This window comes from Myotis yumanensis, unplaced genomic scaffold, assembly GCF_028538775.1.
Source record: "Myotis yumanensis isolate MYYU_CA2020_CCGP unplaced genomic scaffold, mMyoYum1.0.hap1 SCAF_12, whole genome shotgun sequence".
NCBI classification, from domain to species: Eukaryota; Metazoa; Chordata; class Mammalia; order Chiroptera; family Vespertilionidae; genus Myotis; species Myotis yumanensis.
The window spans coordinates 24,678,263-24,698,564 of NW_027223763.1; the positions used below are offsets into that span (position 1 = coordinate 24,678,263).

The 20,302-nt window shown below is 45.1% G+C and overlaps 1 protein-coding gene and 1 pseudogene across 1 annotated transcript in view; one reads left to right on the plus strand and one right to left on the minus strand.

Moving 5' to 3' along the window:
• The window catches only part of MSANTD3 (Myb/SANT DNA binding domain containing 3), a 28,651-nt gene extending 15,592 nt beyond the window's left edge, over nt 1-13,059 (minus strand). Inside the window, exon 1 of the mRNA XM_070431062.1 lies at nt 12,973-13,059. The gene's annotated coding sequence lies outside the window, so the exon portion shown is untranslated. The remainder of the gene's footprint in view (nt 1-12,972) is intronic.
• A 6,176-nt stretch (nt 13,060-19,235) lies between these two features.
• LOC139021081 (large ribosomal subunit protein eL15-like) lies at nt 19,236-19,818 on the plus strand (annotated as a pseudogene).
• The last annotated feature ends 484 nt before the right edge of the window (nt 19,819-20,302 follow it).

Consider the following 20,302-nt stretch of genomic DNA (forward strand, 5'->3'; position numbering starts at 1 on the left):
TCTCACATATATTGTGTATATGTGTGATGTGTGCATTATTTACATCATATATATCACATTTTCTTTATCCTTCTTTTCAATCAAGGAACTAAGGGCCAGTAAAGTGAAATGGATTGCCCAACAACATCACAAAGATGGCAACTTGAGAAGTCAAGAACCTGGACTGTCCTAATAGTTTGGTATTCTTTTTTTTCCCTTAACATAGCTAATAGCCATTTTTATTATGCAATATTCCTCTAAAGTCTTCGTTCGCATATTATAATAAGAGTTACCAATTACATATTATTTTTAAAAGTCAAAATATTACATTTTTCTCCATTATTATTAAAGTCTGCATACCTTTTCATTTTTAATAAAAATTATATATATTTAACATACATAAATTTATTTTGATATATACATATATATAGTAAAATGATTACTATATTCAGGCTAATTAACATATTTCCTTACAGCTACTTTTGTGTGTGATGAGAACACTTGAAATCTACTCTCTTAGCATGTATCCAATGTCCAATACAGTATTATTAACTATAGTCTTCATGCCTACATACCAGATCTCTAAAGTTATTCAACCTATATAACCACTACTTTGTACCCTTTGTCCAACATCTCTCCTTCCCCCCCCCCCCCTCCCCACCTTCAGTCCCTCATAAGCAATCTTCTATGAGTTTGAAGAGTCTGGTGTTCTTATTATCACTTCACAACTATTTCTTGGGCTCTTACCTTTGGTGACTCCAAATTACTCAATCATGACTCCCTTAGGTCATCATGCCACCGTCCCCCGTGCAGAGCCAGCACTTTTCACACAATAGGTGCTTAGTAAATGTCTTATTCTGCCGAAACTCTGTGTTTTATGACCTCGCACTTTTCTCAGATCTCACAGGAAGTTCCCTACAAAATTAATCTCTCAAATACATTATGGTAAGAATGTCACTAAGCAACAATGAATGCAGCAATAAAGCATGTTCCCATTAGTGAAAGGACCAATATGTCCCAGTCCTCCTGTTCTCCAAGTCTGATTTTTCAGTATAACAGAAAAGCATCAAGACAGTGATGACATAGTCCATTTAAAACTGACTAACCCGCCTGACCTGTGCGGCTCAGTTGGTTGAGCATCATCCCATGCTCCTAAAGGTCAATTCCAGGTCAAGGCACATGCCTAGGTTGTGGGCTCGTCCCCAGCAGGGAGTGTGCAGGAGGCAGCTGATTGGTGATGTTTCTCTCTCATTGATGTTTCTATCTCTCTATCCCTCTCCCTTCCTCTCAGTCTAAAAATCAGTTTTAAAAAAAAATGAAGTTAGGGGGAAAAGGCTGTGGCCTTTAAATTTATGGAACGCTAAAATCACACTTTTACAAGCCAGCTATTCACACACTATGCCTGGGGAGAAATTACTGTAGAAGTGACTAGCTGAAATCTATTAAACCTGAGGCTGGAGATTTGGTCAAATCAGAGAGCCTTGAGATTGAGGCCAAGGAGTGTGGGCTTTACGTGAAGGCAATGGAAGCTGACCAGGGCCTCCCACTATGGCACCACCTCCTCCCAAAAATTAAGATTAGATGAAGTACTACCATGATCAGTGTCTCCACATACCAGGTACCCTGTCTCACATTCATTGTGGGCACATCCAGTATCAGAAATGAAGAGGTCTGGATATATGTCAATAGTAGCTTGGCCCTCTGGTCTTGGGCAAAACTAAAATAAGGGGAAGTTTATCTTTGCAGATGTGTCCCTGCACTCCTAAATTCTCAGGCCTTTGATTATATTTCTCTACTGTTCCTACAATTACCTAATTCAGGCTCCTTCTTCCCCAAAGACCCAGAATTAATTTTTTGCCTTCATCAATATTCCTGCTTCCTGTAAATCAGTGTTCCCCAAACTGAAATTTATTAACACACATCTCCTACATCTCTTCTGCATCATCTCTCTCCACCAAGATGTTTGTGACTAACTTTACTTTCTACAGTTTTTACTAGGAAATCAATAAGTATGCTGAATATTCTTAAACAGCTCCCAGAGTAGATTCTGATCTGATCCCCCATCCCAACTCCTCTGCCCCAACACATCAAAATGCCTACTTTTCCTCATGCACCCACACTTTTTTGTTTTTTTAAATATACTTTTATTGATTTTAGAAAGGAAGGGAGAGGGAGAGAGAGAAACATCAATGATGAGAAAGAATCATTGATAGGCTGCTTCCTGCAAGACCCCACTAGGGATTGAGTTCGCAACCCAGGCATGTGCCCTTGACCAGAATCAAACGCAGGTCCCTTCAGTCTGAAGGCTGACGCTCTATCCACTGAGCCAAACCAGCTAGGGCACCCCCACATGTTTTAAGAATCGCTGCTATAAGGATTGAGTATCTGATTCACAAATGAAAAAGTTATTGTTCCCTGTTTTGTTCTATTATATGTAATGTTCTTTATCTATAATAACAAAAGTGTAATATGCAAATCGACCGAATGTCCAAACAGCAGAATGACTATCTGGACGACCTTCCAGATGACCTTACGGACGAAGCCGGGCTGCAAGGGTAGTCAAGGCAGCCGGGGCTGCGAAGGCCTACTCTGGCACGAATTTTGTGCATCGGGCCTCTAGTATTTTTATAAATATATGACATATATTTATAAATATTTATATTTCATATTTTTTTCTTTATTTCTTCAAGATAAGTCCCTAGGGGAGGAATAGTTGCCACAAAAGATGCAAACACTGAAGACTTTTGTTACATCACCATCTGTCCTCCAGAAATGGTGCACCAATTTACATTCCTACTATTAACACACGAGTATGTCTGTTTCCACACTTTATTTACTCTTGCTGTTAACATTTTTTAAAAATCTGTGCCAACTGTGGAGGTGAAAAGTGTCACTGCATTGTTTAATGATATATGAATTCCAGTTCTGAGGCAAATGAGCCACACACTGAACAAAGTCCCTGTTATACTACTTGGTGGAATTCAAACTACACGCAATTTAATTCTTCCTCACAATGTGTGCAGTACCACTAGCTGCCACCAGGTGGTGGTGGGCTCATGGGGGGTCTAAATTCACAAAAGATCTTGCCCTAAGTGTGGCCAGTTGAGTCTCTAATAACTGTAATAACAGCAGATAACTTTTATTGAACCTTACAAGGTGAGTTAGACCCTACACTAAGTGTTTAATATGCAGTATATCATTTAATCCTCCCCCAAATAGCTCCTGAGAGCATCATTCGTTACATTATAATCTTTTCTGTTAAAAAAAAAACAACTTTATTAAAGTACCAGAAGAAATTATACAACTGCTCTCAAAAGCAAATACTCAGAATTGCCAACACCTGGGGACCATTAATAGCCTGTTAACTAAACTGTTATTTAATCACTAGCTAAGTAAATCCAGAGTTACCAATTTACTTTGCTTAATTTTGTAGAACAGCAGGCCTCCCTGGGCCATGTGGTTGCAGTCTGCAGGGCTATAAAGGGATTCTGGTGTGAGCCAGTGTACCCCAAAAGCCCCTATGGATTCCCAGCAACCTCGGAAGTAGGCTGTGTATCCCCACCAACCAATTATATTTCCCAGATCGGAAAAGTGAGGCTCGGTGACTAGCTAGTAGTCACACAAATAGTAAGTAAGAAGAACCAGGATTCCAACCCAGGTCTTACTCCAATGTCCTTACCACCCTCTGCTCTGCTCAGCTTTTTCCTTTCAGACCTCTAGTGCCTTTGCTCAAATTACATGTCGAACTGCAGAACAATCTAATTGTCATCAGAGAAAGGTCCCGAGGTAGAGCAACTTCAGGGGGAGCTGGGCCTGCTTCTGTCTGGCTCTATTTGGTGGCTCTTCCTCCCCTCTCTCCATCCATCATCTCATCCCTCTAGGTCTCAAACCTGGGGCCCTTAGCCCCTCCCTTCCCACCCCCACCCAGGTGTACCTCTCTCACTCCAACCCAAGCTCCAAAGTAATTTCCGCTGTTGATCTGGTAAGAACGTATGTTTGCAAAATAACTGTAGATATAATATGGAGCTTTAAAATGGCCCACTCCTCAAGGGGATGCTGGCATTCTGCTTGAGCATCTGACTGACAGTCCTAAGTAAACAAGCACTTCCCAAAAGAGATCTCCAGCCGAAGCTTATCCATAGAAACCTCAAGGCTAGAAAGCACATTCTAGATTACAAACTACTCGACAATGTCCATAATGGCTTATAGATGACAACATAACAATCCTTCCCTGCTGTATCCGCTTTTATGAGAAAGAGAGAGAGTGGCCTTACTTGTGCCCCAAATCTGCTCAGTTCAGATCACCTTTCCTGTGTGCGGTTCTGCTAGACAAAGTGCTACCCATTCCCACGCGTGGCTGTAGTCCATCAAGTCCAATGACCCTCATACAGTGGGCCTTCAGCAAACATGAAATGAATGACTACATTCTGTTATAGGCGTAAAATGGCCTACTAGGCACAAAATGAGTATCATGCATGATAAAACAGTCAGTACACTAAAATAAAAAATGGTCAAATAAAACAGCAAAATCCAAATGCAATAGAAGTTCCCTGTGGGCTAGGCCAAGACCCATAGACAGGACTAAAGAAAAGAACACAATCCCAATATGACAAAAGAACAAAAAGGAAAGAAATCAGCACAGTTCCCAAAACACTAACATTGACTAAACCACCAGAAGATTGTAATAAATACATTTAAAATCCACCTAATACAAAAATGCATCAAACATTTTTAAACCACCCCCCCGTCCCCCGGCAAATTCATATGTTGAAGCCCTAACCGCCACCCACGGTGGCTGCATTTGGAGACTGGGCCTCTAAGGAAGTGCTTACAGTTAAATGAGGTCATAAGGCTGGTTGGAGATTAGTGCTCTTATGAGAAGAGACACCACGGACACCCCAGGGATCAGCAAGTGGGCATGTGAGCACACGGAGAGGTGCCAGCCACCCACAAGCCGAAAGAAGAGGCCTCAGAAGAAAGTCTACCTTGCAAGCACCTTGACCATGGAGTTTCTAGCCTCCAGAACAGTGAGACATACGTTTCTGTTTTTTAAGCCACCAAGTCTGTGGTATTTTGTTACGGCAGCCCTAGCTGACTCATACAATATCTAATGATATTGTAAGTCTACAAAGGGTCAAACTAAGTCCCAAAATTTGAGCAAAGGCTAGAGAAACTTGGCCAGATTTTACTTCCACTTCCCTTCCTGGAAAAGGCTGTTCTCTGGAATCAACATTCAGAATGGGAACCAAGACTAAAGATCTGTGGCATTGAGACCTCGGACAGATGTGAGGTCACTGATAAACTACTGCTTTTAAAGTAAAGTGAATGAATTAAACCAAAGAACTGGATGCAGAAAACCTGGGCTCAAATCCAGACTTCAGCATTCACCCTAGCTGTGTGATTCTGGGCAAGTCAATTAACTTGCAGTTCTCCACCTGTAAAATGAGACTTATACCCCCTGCTCTGCCTTACTCTCTGCACAGATGCCCTGCAATGGAAGTAAAGAACAAGCATAGACTAGAGCTTCAAAAAAATTTAGTTCTTTTTACCCCTCCCATCCACATTAAACTGCCTACAGTGGGGCAATTATCTTGAGTTTCATCTCACAAGTAACTGTCTTCCTCTTCTCCTCACCAGAAGTAGGAGACACAGGTAGACATTTTTGTAGACATGATGGAATGTCAAAACACAAAATATAATATCCAAAAAATGCTGGCAACACAGTACGATGTAGACTATGGGTGGCTTACCATCATGATTGCGTGGCTGACAGGAGCCACTACTCCCTGCCGCTGCCCAGCACCATGAGAGAGTAACATATTGCAGATCACTAGCCCAGGAAAAGATCAAAATTCAAAATCCCTGGTACAGTTTGTACTGAGTGAACATTGCTTTTGCACCATCGTAAAGACAAAAAAAAAAATCGCAAGCCTAACCATTATAAGTTGTGGACCATCTGTATACTCAAATACTTATTGATTCTTTTATTTCATAGACACACAATTCAACAAATATGTAATGAACTCCTGCCAGAGGCTCAGTACCTTCCTCAAATATGTGGGAGACATAAAGACAAGCTGAACCCTATAGCCTGGAAGGAGCAGCGCTGGCATGCATGAACTGCTGAGTAAAATGACAGGCACACTGAAGCAGACATCGTAATAGGGGACAAAGCACACTGGGTGTTCAGAGGAGGAAAGAAGTTATTTCTTTCCTCATCAACAAAAGGACATTTGAGCTAGATCTCTTAAGAATGTATAGGATATGAACAGAGAGAGTTGAAGGAGATCATTGAGATAAATAATTGATAAGAAAGGGCCTGGACTCTGAGTGGTGAGAATGTTAATGGAAAGAAAGAGGTGCATACCAGAAACTATGTCAAAGCAAGAAATGACCGGGACATATGTGTCCACACTAGGGTGAGAGATCAAGAGAAAGCAGAGGGAAAGAGGACACACGAGGATGAACTGAGCATGTGCAGACATCAGAGAGGGGACTGTACTGAGAATCCTTAAGATTGAGGAGACCCTAGTCCAGTGATGGCGAACCTATGACACGCGTGTCAGAGGTGACACGCAAACTCATTTTTTTGGTTGATTTTTCTTTGTTAAATGGCATTTAAATATATAAAATAAATATCAAAAATACAAATCTTTGTTTTACTATGGTTGCAAATATCAAAAAATTTCTATATGTGACACGGCACCAGAGTTAAGTTAGGGTTCTTCAAAATGCTGACACACTGAGCTCAAAAGGTTCGCCATCACTGACCTAGTCCAATGCAGACATAATACAACACAGTGGACTGTGGATGGGCTGGTGGCAAGGCAGTGTGATAAGCAGTGATAGATGTGCCCAGGGACACTGCTACAGGATTGGGGGGATCTAGAATTAGAACCATAATTCCTACTAGACTGGATTGGCATTAGAATGATCACTAGCACCGAGCAGGGCCACAACTTGGGAAACGACTGAAAGAAGGAAAGTATACAAAAACAGCAGGTGAGCGGCAGGAAATGTGGCCCCCATTCTCTGAGGGGGAACCTGGCAACAGGTTATGGGTGATCAATTCGCTGTAAAGAGGTGAAAGGCTATTTCCTATCCTGCTCTGCTGACTCTGTATTCTGACCACCTTTTTTGTGGGAGCAACATCCATCCTAACATGCTAACACTAAAAAGGGACCTCAGTCCAATCCTCTCACTCTACAGCTGGGGAATCTGAGGCTCAGAGCAAAACAGGGGGCTTCCAGGGCCCTGGTGACAGAGGAGGGCCTAAGAGTGAAGCTTCGTTACTCATGTTAACCCCCGCCCCCTTACTTCCTCTTTGGAAGCCTCTTCTATCAAGATGTCCGTTTGCTAGGCACCCTCAAGCCTTCCGCCCGCCATCCCATTGAAAACTCAAGGGCCCTGTTCTCAACTCCAACACTCACTCTGTGAGATTAGGCAAGTCCCCTTTCCTCCCTGACTGCCAACTCCTCATCTCTACCTTGTAAAGTTAAAGAAAGTGTTCTCTAAAGCCCGATCGACTACTGGCCATCCCATCCATGTTAGCATTGCCACAACATTGGTCTTTCTGCTACCTAATGTCCATATCTATGCCTAACATGCATAGATGGTATTTTCTGATTATTTACGAGGCAAGTGGAGCTACTAGCCAATGAAAGAGAACACGGCAACAGAATAAAGTTAGACAATTTAAGACCCATACCCAGCCTCTGCAGGTAAAGTAGTTCCAGGTGAAATGTCTAAAGCAAGTGATCGGTTCTCTTGTTCATTCCTGTCACCCTAGGTCAGTGGTCGGCAAACTCATTAGACAACAGAGCCAAATATCAACAGTGGCTCCCAAATATCAACAGAGCCAAATATCAAATATATAAAATAAATATCAAAAATAGAAATCTTTGTTTTACTATGGTTGCAAATATCAAAAAATTTCTATATGTGACACGGCACCAGAGTTAAGTTAGGGTTCTTCAAAATGCTGACACACTGAGCTCAAAAGGTTCGCCATCACTGACCTAGTCCAATGCAGACATAATACAACACAGTGGACTGTGGATGGGCTGGTGGCAAAGCAGTGTGATAAGCAGTGATAGATGTGCCTATCACTGAAATTTCTTTTGAGAGCCAAATTTTTTAAACTTAAACTATATAGGTAGGTACATTGTTATTACCTTAATTAGGGTACTCCTAAGGCTTAGGAAGAGCCACACTCAAGGGGCCAAAGAGCCGCATGTGGCTCGAGAGCCACAGTTTGCCGACCACGGCCCTAGGTCCTTGAAGAGGGCCTGGTACACAGTAGGCACTCAATAAAGGTTTGTGGAATAGATGTTAAAATTAACCTGCTTGCCATTTGCAATTTTTACTAGATGTTCTGCTATCTTAAAGTTCTCCTTTTAGAAAGGATTTATCATAAATAATTCCCTGGCTGCTTCTTGTAAATACTATTATTGTACGTCAAACTTTTAAGAGCCCCACCACAACTCTGATGCCTTCACGATTTCACTTTATCCAGGGGTAAGAGTAGTCAGACTCACTCCGGTACAAACACCTGCCCGTGCCTGCTCTCAAATGTTCACTCCTGGCTACCAGGATGGTCACTCACCTATGCCCTCCATCTCCTCTCCCTCAGAGGGCTCTCCAGCCTGAAACCTAGGGCAGAACTGCCTTCCTCTAACGCAGCGGTTCTCAACCCGTGGGTCGCGACCCCTTTGGGGGTCGAACGACCCTTTCACAGGAGTCGCCTAAGACCATCGGAAAACACATATATAATTACATATTGTTTTTGTGATTAATCACTATGCTTTAATTATGTTCAATTTGTAACAATGAAAATACATCCTGCATATCAGATATTTACATTACGATTCCTAACAGTAGCAAAATAACAGTTATGAAGTAGCAACAAAAATAACTTTATGGTTGGGGGTCACCACAACATGAAGAACTGTATTAAAGGGTCGCGGCATTAGGAAGGTTGAGAACCACTGCTCTAATGTGCTGCCTCGTCTTCCCCTTCGCCACCCACTCCTGGCGGTCCTGCAACTTGGAAGTGTTTATTTTTACCATCTGTGTCTTAGTGTGACTGTGAGCAGAACCAGCCTGTGTTTAAGGCGAGAGCTCCCACCTCCCGTGCTTCCACCCCCTCAGTCCCCTCTACCAGCCAGATGACAGTTCTTGAAAGTTCTGACCTCTTCCTTCTCCTCCCCAACAGCTCCATCCTAAACCAGCTCCCCACCCCCACTCCTGTTTCTCTGAAATTCCCTCGGAATCATTATTAAGGTATCCTCCCTGAAAAGTGCTTTTACAACACAGAGTCCCTGTGTAGGTGTTCCCACTCCAGCCTGGTCTGGTCTCCGAGGACTCTCTCTCTCTCTGCTACTCCCACCACTTCAGCAACAACCGTCAGCTCTCAAATCTCTGGGTCAAGGGCCCCAAGGGCTTACCTCTCACTGCAACACTCAGAATCACTCTGTACTGCGGCCTATCCATGTCCATATCCTCGGAGGGTGAGTTTCTGAGGCTGGAACTACATCTCATTGGTATCTTTTGCACGCAGTAGATCCTCAGTGTTCGCCCAAAGAAAGTAAGGGTGTCAGCCCCATCCTCTCTCCTCAGCACCACACACATTTCCAGTTGTCTACCAGCAACTTCTATCTAACTATCCGTTATGGGAATCCCAGGAAGCTCCCATACTCCATAGCTGAGAGAACATTAATTACTGCCCTGCCCCCAAACATCCTGATGCCTGATTTCAGCCACATCAACATAGCTTCTCAAAGCAGAAACCACAATGTGCTCCTTCACTATCACTTCAGTAACCAATCATCAAGACCTATGATGTTTTTATCTGAATATCTACCTCTCCTCCCCCATTCTCACCGCCTATGTCTGAGGTCAGGTCCCAGGCTCCCACAATGATCTCCCAAACTTCCAGCCCCTCTTCCAACAGCAACCAAAGAGATCTTCCTAAAACACAGTGACCGTGCCACAGTCCAGGGTGTACACCTCTGACCTCCCCCCACTGCCTAAGAGGTAAAGTCCAAGCACCCCACATGACACTCAAGGCCTTTCTGGATACAGCCCTGATTACACTACCCTCTTCCTTCCACCGCACACCACCCTCTCCACATACTTTTCAACCCAGCCAGACCCAACTCACCTTCATGCCCTGGAATCTGCCATGTTTTTCTGTCTCCGAACATGGGCTTCCTCTGGCTGGAATCCTTTACTCCAAGGACCACTGAGAGCTCATTTTCGCCCCTCAAGGTCCAACCCCTATGTAACTTTTGCGACGCCTTCCTCAACTAATGTTCAAGCTGTTATGCTTATTATATTTATAACACCTTCCTTCTAAGTTTGAGGCAGCTTACAAACTATGCCCACACAACTACACCAAGATTGTTTTTTTAAGAAAGAGACGATCAGAGCAAAGACAAGCGTTAAAAATAGATAGAATAAGGAGGAGGTAATCAAAACTTCTATCCTAGTCTCAGCTCATCTTGTTGGAGGTAGGCTAGCCCTGAGTTTTCTGTCCAGAATGAATTAGCTACTCCTCCGTGAGCTCACTGCCAGGGTGTATGACTTGTACAGTAGCACTTCCCATATCTTTTTGTAATTTGCTCTTTGAGTCCATCGCTCTCACTGGACTGGGGAATTCCTAAGGGCATAGATAATTTCTGACTCATCTTTGTATTCCTGGCGTGAAGCCAGGATTGGTGCTCAGCAGACATTTGTTGGACAAATGTCACCATGGACAGGGAAAAGGTACTTGTTGAAGTCCCTACCAGACAGTTATAAAAAGTTTTACTTTCACAAAAAATTACATGGCTGAGAAGTGGCAGAGCCAGGTTCATACCCTCAACTGTCTCTCTCTCCAAAGCAACTGCCCTTTCCACTATGCATGCTGCTCCCTACCTTTACCATCACCATGTACCCAAAGACCCTCTCCTTCAAGCCTGGGTTTAAAATCACCCTTCTCTAGCCCTGGCCGGTGTGGCTCAGTTGGTTGTGCGTTTGATTCCCAGTCAGGGCACATACCCAGGTTTCGGGTTCCATATCCAGTCGGGATGCATAAGAAGGGAGGCAACTGATCTATGTTTCTCTCTCACATCAATGTTTCTCTCTCTCTCTCTTTCTCTCTCTCTCTCTCTCTCTCTCTCTCACACACACACACACACACACACACACACACTAATGAAAATAAATAAATACATAAAACCACCCTCTCCAAGAAGCCTTTCCTGCTCACTCAGGAGAAAGGTGAGCCTGAGTCCAACCCCGACCTTCCACAACACTCAAGTGAGAAATTATCACAAACCAGGAGAGTTAAGGTGCCTCCTTGGGAGCTGAGAACTGAGCAGTCTGCTTGGGCGTTCTGCAGACAGTGTTGTGAGGCCCTCAGCTCCTCCTTCTACTCCCTTTCCCAGGGTGCAGTACCTAGGCCTTCCGTGCCTTTCTTTTGCTTCTTCAGGTTTCCCCCTTCCAAACTGAACCCCACAATCATCTCCTCAGGCCCACTCTTCGCTAACCAGGTGGACTGTGTTCCATTACATCAATCAGGTCTCTGCAATTTAAACGTGTCCTATCAAACTTTAGGATTGGTGAGCCTCCCCAACTCTTCAAACACATTAAAAGCATGTCAGGGATCACACGAGAAGGGACAATGACATCTTAGGAGGCCCAATCACTTGCTCTCAGCCCATGAGAATATTTTGGGGGTGGCCTGGGAGTAAGAAGAGACTTGTGTTCTCATCCCAGCATTTCTCCCCATGCCTAACCTCCCCTCCCCCAAAGGAGGATGCTGGTCTTTAAGGACAGGATGGAATCCTGGTCCAGAATGCTACTGGGGTGATGCACCTTGCTCCCTCCCTCCACATCCTCTTCCAGAGCTTCTCAAACGTCCCTCTCCCCCCCACCCCCACCCACACCCACACCCACCCCTTAACTCTTTCTGGCCCCAAACTCCCACAGCAGCCCTTAGTCCTAACTCAAGATCTATGTTTTTGAATTACCATTCAACAATTTCCTTTTCACACAACCGACTTTTCAGACATGCTGAAATGCACACCCCTGGCCCTGATATTATCTTACGTCCGGTTATTAGTGTATTACAAATATATCCCTACATCCCACAACCACTCTCCTGATACTGCAGGAACCCTTGTACTCTTAAATGTTACCACACCTAAGAAACACCCAACCTTCTGAATCAGAACAGGGACACTAAATTCTTCACTGTATCCTACTCCTAAATAAAGCTTATTCACGCAAGTTACAGTGGCTGCATCATAGGGCCGGTGGGATAATTTAATTAGATAACTCATGCCAACTGTTCAGTCCTAGGCCCTGGTGCATAGAAAGCGCTCAGATTTAGCTGTTATCGCTGACGTGCATCGTTCACGTACATTCTCTCCCACAATCGCACCTGGGGGTGGGTGTGACATTACGCACTCCACCCTCACCCCCACCGAACCCCATCTACGAACCCCATCTACGAAAGCAGAGCCTAGGCTCGGAGTGGGGAGCTCTCCCAAGGTCAGGCGGGCAGCGGAGTGATGCTCGGCCCTCGGCCTCCGCTTGAGGGGCCCCTCCCCTCCCAGCCTTGGATGGGACACAAGGGTCTTCACGGAAACAAGTATGAAAAGCGAGCGCAGTGCCCAGTATGCAGTGGGGACCCCGGGATGGTCGGATCCAGGCACTGAGGGTCACAGGGATTCCTCCCAAGAGGCTCCCGGGCCCGCGCTCCCGAGCGCCCGACCCCGGGTGCGCCACGGCACCCCCCAGGTCCGCGCCGCGGGCTTTGTACGCCGCAGGCCAACCCCGGGCACCGGGTCCCCGCGGCGCGCGCAGGCGGCCGCCCGGCCTGCGGGGCAGGGGTCGCGGCGGCTCGGCCCCGAAGCCCGCCATGCCCGCCCGCGGTCCCCGCACGCCCGGCCCGCGCCCCGCACCCGCGCCCCCGCCCCGCGGCGGCCCGGCCCGGGAGCCTCCTACCTGCAGCGGCCGCGGCGACCAGGGGAGGGGCCGGCGAGCGCGGGCGGCCTCGGCTCCTCTCGCGGGCAGGGCGCCGGCAGGGCCGCGGGCTCGGAGCGCCGGGCAGACAGCGCGCCCCCGGCCGGCCAGGCCCCGCCGCGCGCGCCGCGGCCACAAAGCCCGGGAGCCGCCGCCCCCCGCGGGCCGCCCGCCGCTCCGGGTGCGTCCGCGCCGAGAGGGGCGGGCGCGTGGCCCCGCGCAGTCGCCACCTCCCCGAGCTGCGGCCGCCGGCCTCCCCCGAGGCTCGGGGCGGGGCGCGGGGTGCCCCCCACCTCCCCACCCTCCTTCTCCGGGCTGCACCCGGGCTGATTGAGTTCCCTTTCCCACCTTCGCGGGGGAGCGCAGAAGGGCCTGAAAACTGTTTCATTTCCATGAACAACAAAAGAACGCATTTGTCACAAGGGATTTTGGCGACCACGAGCCCGAGTTAGCTCAGTCCAAGCCCCTGTCTGAAACAGGCCCCCTTTCTTTTGGGACTCCCCGATACTTGGGACGGCCCAGCCTCCCTATGCTGGCTCCATCACGGAGGGGTGTGTGTGTGTGTGTGTGTGTGTGTGTGTGTGTGTGTGTGTTAATTTGCGGGATGGATGTGTCTCCTCTAGACTGTGAGCTCCCTAGGGCAGGGACTCCGAAACCTACGGAAATCTGAATAGGTATGAGCTTTAGTTAATAATGTATCAGTGTTCCTCTTCTCATCCCGGAGTCTGGAAAGGGCGGGGGGGGGGGGGGGGGAGGACAGGCTGACTGCAGGATGGACAACAAATTGGATAAAAATAATGATGATGATGATGATGATTGTAATAACAATAAATGAATATTTGTAAAATAATAATGTCAACATTTGGTCATTACTTGTGACAAAGGTTCCATACTAATATGAGGTTAACAATAGGACAAACTGGATGTGGGGGGTCTACGGGAACACTTTACTTCAGTGTGACCTTGACAGTTGTTAGAAGAATTAGGTGTTCTATAGAATGTCCCTCAGTTCTTCTCAATATTTGACTGGGCATTTGGATGTGGGGGAGCTCAGTAGCTATTAGCATTTGTTAAATCTGCAGTTCTAGGTATCTAGAGAAATGCTACTTGCACATATGGAAAAGGGGGTATGAATTCTACTGAAGCATTATTTGGAAGAAAAAAGTTAAAACTTCACATCTATCCATAGAGACATAGCCTGGGCTTTGGGCTTGTGGGATGAATAGCGGGGACTAGACTTCCTTCCATTGCACAAGTGTTTTGTCACCCATCCATTAATTCCAGAAATACGGTAGTAACTACTCTGTGCGGGGACCCACCTGGCATGAAGACTGACTTCCCTGGGGTCCTCACTTGATAGATACATTAGAGCGTGGACTGGAAGATGTGAGAATGTTCCTTGAAACCCTGCCCCTTGCCCCCAACATCCTTACAGGAGAATACCTAATGCAGAGGAGCACTAAGTCACGTCTGCACCTACCAAGGCAATGGCATCCAGGTTGTCTCCGGGCTTGCCATTCCAGTCCCTTCTACACACCAGGGCACAGGTACTGACCCATTGCATTTATGTCAGGGTCAGCTCAATCCTACCTTCTAGAAGCTTACACTCCGGAAGGTCAGAACACTCCACCATAATGTCAGGTGAGGAAAGAGGCACTCAGCAGGCAAACAGCTAGAGATGGGTCTGTAGAAGGCAGACGATGAAGCCTCATGTTGGTCCCCAGGATTATCACTGGTTCACAGTAACTAAGTATTGACATACTCAACATATTCAGAATACTTGAGAAAGTGAGGGCCCTCACTCAGAAAGCTCATCATTTTTTAAAATCAAAGAATAAAAACAGTAGGTTGTGCTGTTAATTAGAAGAAAGCAAGATAAACAAATAATGAATAGAAAAGTAATCATTTTGTTTTGTTTGCTAATTTGTGTTTTTGTGACAAACTATTTTTATTGGAATTTTATTTTCTGAAAAGTTGATTAGTTTCTCAAATCTGTAGCAACCTGGACCATCCTCCTATATAATAAAAGGCTAATATGCAAATCGACCCAACAGGGGAACTACAGGTTGCTATGACACGCACTGACACTCAATGCAGGAGCTGCCCCCTGGTGGTCAGTGTGCTCCCACAGGGGGAGCGCTGCTCAGCCAGAAGCTGGGCTCACTGCTGGCAAGCTCAGTGGCGGTGGGAGCCTCTCCTGCCTCTGCAGCAGCGCTAAGGATGTCAGACTGACAGCTTAGAGGGAGCGGGCCTAAGCCATCAGTCGGACACCCTCCCAGGGCTCCCGGACTGCAAGAGGGTGCAGGCCGAGCTGAGGGACCTGCCCCCACCCAGTGCATGAATTTCATGCACTGGGCCTCTAGTTTTTACATAAATTCCTGTTTTCTCAATGTCTACTTTATGTACCTTTCTGCCCTCCCTCCCAGTTCTTTCTCTCCATGCCTCACACCTTCCTCTAACCATTGTTGAATACATCCTAAATTGTAGAAAGGGTTTCTGCTCCCATTGTTCAGCTTCAAAACCAACTTCCTTTATCTCTGGAATATATAGTCTTTAACTCATTAAAAAGCAGCCAAACTTTCTTCTCTTTTTCCTCCTCCTTCTTCCTGTCTTCCTCCTCTTCCCCATCCTCCTTCTTTTTTAGTTTATTGACTCTTTTATAATTTCCCAGTTCCAAAAAGCTTTTCATCCATCCAGGCTTATAAGCAAGGAATCTAGTAGATTCTTGAACATTGTTCCCACTTCCACACAGCCCTATCTGAAATATACTATGCCTTGTTAATTTTATGTCCCCGAAATTTCTCAAACTTTTCTTTGTCTTACCATCTCCATCCAGCACCATATTCCAAGCTCTTACTTAGATTACTGCTATACCCACTCTGTTTGATTTTTGCCTCCCTGTTAATTCACTCTCCCCAGAGTGATTTTCATATATATTAGTATATACATATTAGAGGCCTGGTGCACAGAGGCAGGAGAGGCTCCCACCACCACCGCTGCACTTGCCAGCAGTGAGCCCAGCTTCTGGCTGAGCAGCGCTCCCTCTTTGGGAGCACACTGACCACCATGGGGCAGCTCCTGCATTGAGTGTCAGTGCGTGTCATAGCAACCCGTAGTTCCCCTGTTGGGTCGATTTGCATATTAGCCTTTTATTATATAGGAGGATGGTCCAGGTTGCTACAGATTTGAGAAACTAATCAACTTTTCAGAAAATAAAATTCCAATAAAAATAGTTTGTCACAAAAACACAAATTAGCAAACAAAACAAAATTCTTACACGCGGTGGGTGGGGAGTCCCTCAGCCCGGCCTGTGCCCTCTTGCAGGTTTACAGGCCTAAACCATCAGTCAGACATCCCTCTTGCAATCTTGGATGCTGCATGCACCAGTGACCATAATTTTCATACAGGTGAAAGGCATCTTGCTGTTGTATGTACAGCTACATTTTTTTGCCCTGATTATAAAAAGTAGTACATAACATGATCCTTCTGAGGCAGTAGTACCATTTTCCCCATCTTATGGGTGAAAAACTAAAGCAGAGAGAAGTTAAGTAATTGGCTTTGTCACATAGTTATAAGTGTCAGATTCAGGGCTGACCACAAAATGTGCAAGCCAGAGTCCATGCATGTCATTGCTTCATCATTCTTTTTTTTCAGTGTTAGAGTAGCCTTGCCAGGTTTTAATTTCTAAATCTAAGAGACTGTTCCCAATATATAGGGTAGGGTCCCTAGACCTGGCCAGCAATCAGGGCCGATCTGTGGGTCGACTGGCTGAGCAATTGGGGGCCCCCAAGAGCACCCGCCTTGGCTGGCCTGGTGCCGCCCACACACTGGGCCCATCCCCTGCTGACTGGTCTCAGTAGGTCATTCCGCCATTTGGTCGATTTGCATATTAGGGTTATATATATATATATATATATTATATATTATATATTATATATACATATTATATAATATATATTATATATATAATATATATATATTATTGATTTCAGAGAGGAAGGAGAGGGAAAGAGAGATAGAAACATCAATGATGAGAGAGAATTATTGATTGGCTGCCTCCTGCACACTCCATACTGGGGATTAAGCCTGCAACCTGGGCATGTGCCCTGACTGGAAATCAAACTGTGACCTCCTGGTTCATAGGTCAACACTCAACCACTGAGCCATGTCAGCTGGGCTAGAATGATTTTCTTAATATACATATCTAATCTGTCATTGGATGCCTCATAGGTATCAATGACTTATCTTTGTTTTAAGGATAAAAATAAAAATCCTTGCAATGTGGCCCTGCCAAAATCTTCCTATCTGTTCTCCCCTTTTGTCTTCCCAGTTGATCTACTGCCCTTTCAGTTCCCACCTCAGGGACTTTGCACATGCTATTCCCTCTGCCTAGTGTTTTCTTTTGCTCACTTATTAAATCTTTTTAAAATTAAAAAATTTCTCCAACTACTAGTATATTGAGGAATAATGACAAATATACTCATATATATTTAAAATGATGATTTGATATACATAAACATTGTGGAATAATCACTAAGATCAAGATAATCAACATATCTCCTCACGTGGTTAACTCTTTGTGTCTGTGTGTGGTGAGAATGCTTAAGATCTACTCTCAGCAACTTTTGAGTATACAATACAGTATTATTAACTACTAGAGGCCTGGTGCATGAAAATTCATGCACTGGAGGGGGGTCCCTCAGCCCAGCCTGCCCCCTCTCACAGTCTGGGAGCCCTCAGGAGTGGGAAGCAACCTGGCGATCAGGGAAAGGCGATGCCCCATCACACCTCTGCTGCTGCCACTGTCATCAGTGCAAGCCTTGGCCAGCCCTGGTTACCTGAGCCTCGGGTGGCCCTGGGTGGCTGGGGGGCTGAGGGGACTGGGGGACTCTGGAGGCAGGCGCCCCAGTGGGGCTGAAGGACTGGGCACCGCCATCTTGTGGCTGTGGGTGCCGCCATCTTTGAGGGCGGGGCAGCCAGTTAGCATATTCCCTCCTTATTGGCTGTGGGCGCCAGCATCTTTGCGATGGTGTGAGGGTCAATTAGCATATCCCCTCTTTATTAGATAGGATAGTCACCATGCTATGCATTAGATCCTCAGAACTTCTTGTAACTGAGAGTTTGTACCCTTTGACCTATATCTCCCCATTTCTTTCTCCCCCCAGAGGGCAATGGGGAGATATGGGCAACCACCATTCTATTGTCCAATCAGCTTTTATTTATTTATTTATTTTTTATTATTATATTTTCAATCAGCTTTTTTTAAGATTCTACACAATATTTATCTTACTCTGTCTGGCTTGTTTTACTTAGCATAATGCCCTCCAGTTTCATCCATTTGTTGCAAATGAAAGGATTTCCTTCTTTTTATGGCTGAATAATATTTTATTACACTCACACACATATGTCACAATTTCTTTATCCATTCATCCATCAACAGACATTTAGGTTGCTTCCATATCTTGGCTAATAATATTGCAATGAACATGGGTATGCACATATCTCTTTGAGGTACTGATTATTTTTTATTTTTTATTTTTTTGGATATATATCCAGAATTGAGACTGCTGGATGATACAGAAGCTCTATTTCGGCTGCCTGGCCCTCAAGTAAGTACCTGTTACAGCTTCTATCAGGCAGGGTCTCCACCGAGTTTTCTTTGTTTCCAGATTTAAGTTACTGCCCCCTCCTCCTTCCTCATGCCCTTAGGTGCCATCAGCACCTAATCCCTGCCCACTAAAGGATCTCTGTAAATAGATCCTGTGTTAAACAATCCTCAAATTACTCTCTTAAAGTGTGCCATCTGTCTCCCCCAGGGACCCTGATTGAGACATTGCCCCAGGGAATTTTTCCTGTAACTAAAATTTACATCACTGGTGCCAAAACTTTTCCTTATGGCCAATATGAGAGATTTTCTAATTCTTTATATTTATAAAATTGAATGCTATTTGGTTATTGGACAATCATGCTTTTAAGAAATAGAAACAGAATACAAAGAATATGTTGAATTTTAATCTAAATTTCATAAAGCAAAACAAATGTTTGTGTGTATTAAAAAATTGAACAGATAATGCTCCAACGTGGTAATAGTAATTCTTGGAGTACCAAGTATTTTTTTCTTTACGATTTTCTATGTGTTCCTAGTTTTCTGCAATAATACTACATTGTTATTATAATGAAAAATATACATATATAGTGCTATTTTAAAACACTTTTATTTGATCCAACTATACAGATAAGCCTAGATGGGTGCTTCCAAGTACAACCAGGAGCTATGGAGGAAGAAGCAGTGGGATGCCATGCACTTCCTTCTCAGAGTGCGCTGCTGGCAGTATCACCAGCTCTCTCGGCTCCATAGGGGTACCCCTCAGTGCCCCCTACCCCACTTGACCCGATAAAATGCACAGACTGGCATACAAGGCCAAGCCAAAGTTATGTCATATATAGGATTCGAGTGCTCCGTGGTGGCTGCAAATGCTCAGTTCCTAAGGGTGCAACCTCAGGCAAGCCTGCCCATCATGGTATTTACCAGCTACAGTTTGCTTGAAGGCTTCAGTCTGCTGCCAAGGAGTGAGGTGGACGCCACTGTGGGGCTCTGAGAGTCCTGGATTCTTGCTGGGTTGGTGAAGATTCCACAAATTCTTTGCAGTTATCGTCATTGATCCACTCCATAAGGCTATCAGAAGGAATCCTGACACTCAATGGATTTCCAACCCAGTCCACAAGCACAAGAAGATGCGAGGGCTGACATCCGCAGGCCCCAAGGGCTGTGGCCTTGGAAAGGACCCACGAGTTCGCTGTCCAGTTCTACCGTTACCGCTAATATAAGTAATGTTTGTAAAATTTTTACCTAATAAACAACTTAGGGCACTCATGCCTGCTTAAAAGTCTCTTTAATTTGTTAAACTAGTTATTTGAAGATTGTTCACGAATGCATTGTCAAATTATGAAAGTTAAAGTACAATAATGTTTGAAGACTATAAAGGATGGTGTATCTCGTTTCTCATAAGATAAACGCATTTGTCTTTGCTTTATCTTATTAGGGAGTTTCTAGGTCAGTGTTTAAAATGCTGTTTAGTATAAAATAAATTCTGTGAAAGATGAAAAGAAAAAAAAAGAACTAAAATAAAAACAGCCTAACCATCCAGCTCCTCCTTGACCCTTAACCCCAAATTCTCAGTCTTTGCCTTTAAAATTCTTTGAATAGTGCCAACCGGTTTGGCTCAGTCGGCCTGTGGACTGAAGGGTCCCGGGTTCCATTCCAGTCAAGGGCACATGCCCAGGTTGTGGGCTCAATCCCCAGTAGGGGGCA